Source organism: Trachymyrmex cornetzi, unplaced genomic scaffold (assembly GCF_001594075.2).
Source record: "Trachymyrmex cornetzi isolate Tcor2-1 unplaced genomic scaffold, Tcor1.1 scaffold905, whole genome shotgun sequence".
Classification (NCBI taxonomy): domain Eukaryota; kingdom Metazoa; phylum Arthropoda; class Insecta; order Hymenoptera; family Formicidae; genus Trachymyrmex; species Trachymyrmex cornetzi.
In genome coordinates, this window is record NW_017300251.1 from 46,960 (window position 1) to 47,830 (window position 871).

An 871-nucleotide genomic window follows, 5' to 3' on the forward strand; every position below is an offset into this window, starting at 1 on the left:
GCGGAAACGATATCCCGACAATGAGCTGTCGTAGGAGCATTGCACGTAATACCCGATACTGAAGACGTTATGATGTTGGTATGTGTGCGTAGCGGATTGTGAACCGCTATCCGTTTTCTCCAACGCACACTCAAGATCGGCGTAGACTACGAACGGGATGCGTTCTTTCCAGGAATGGTTGCGGAAGCTCAGCCATTTGTCGTCCTCGCTCGGCAGCCTTATCGCACAATCGTTAATTTTTTCACAATCCTCGCTATGGGTCTCCAGTTTTACGCTCGTGCTAAAGTAGTGGAGGTAGATATTTTCTGTTCTTTTTTCTGCTAACTTGAGAACTGACAAGGCGGGATAGATCTTTAATGAGCGCAAAGTGTCCCGCGCTATCATCCTCCACGTACAAGAGGTTTACGTGCTTGCTCCTCTTTCGGTCTGCGAGTCGTATCGGTACAATCCCCTTCTCGATGGCGTAGACGTTGATGGAAATGTTGTTTAGTGCTTCAAATTTCTTAATCTGGTTCAGTGTTATCGGAAATTCGATGCCCGCGAGATTTAGAACTGTGGAATAGTGCGGATATGATGACTCTAGCTCCACATGTTTTTGAGTTGGATGCAGAGCGGCGACCACCGACCACGCAAAACACGCATTGTCCGTGGATTGCACGTTGATCACCGCTCTCTTTAACATAATTTCTCGCGGGAGTTTGATGTGACATCCCGCGCGCAGAGGATTGTGCTTATTCGCGTTCACCGCCAAATTTAGTATACGCGACAGTGCCCATCCGCTGTCGAGTTCTTGAAACTCTTCAAGCGATGTTAGGATAGGCTCGACGACGCGCGTCACGTACCACTCGCGCAAATCAGTGTATCGGTATAG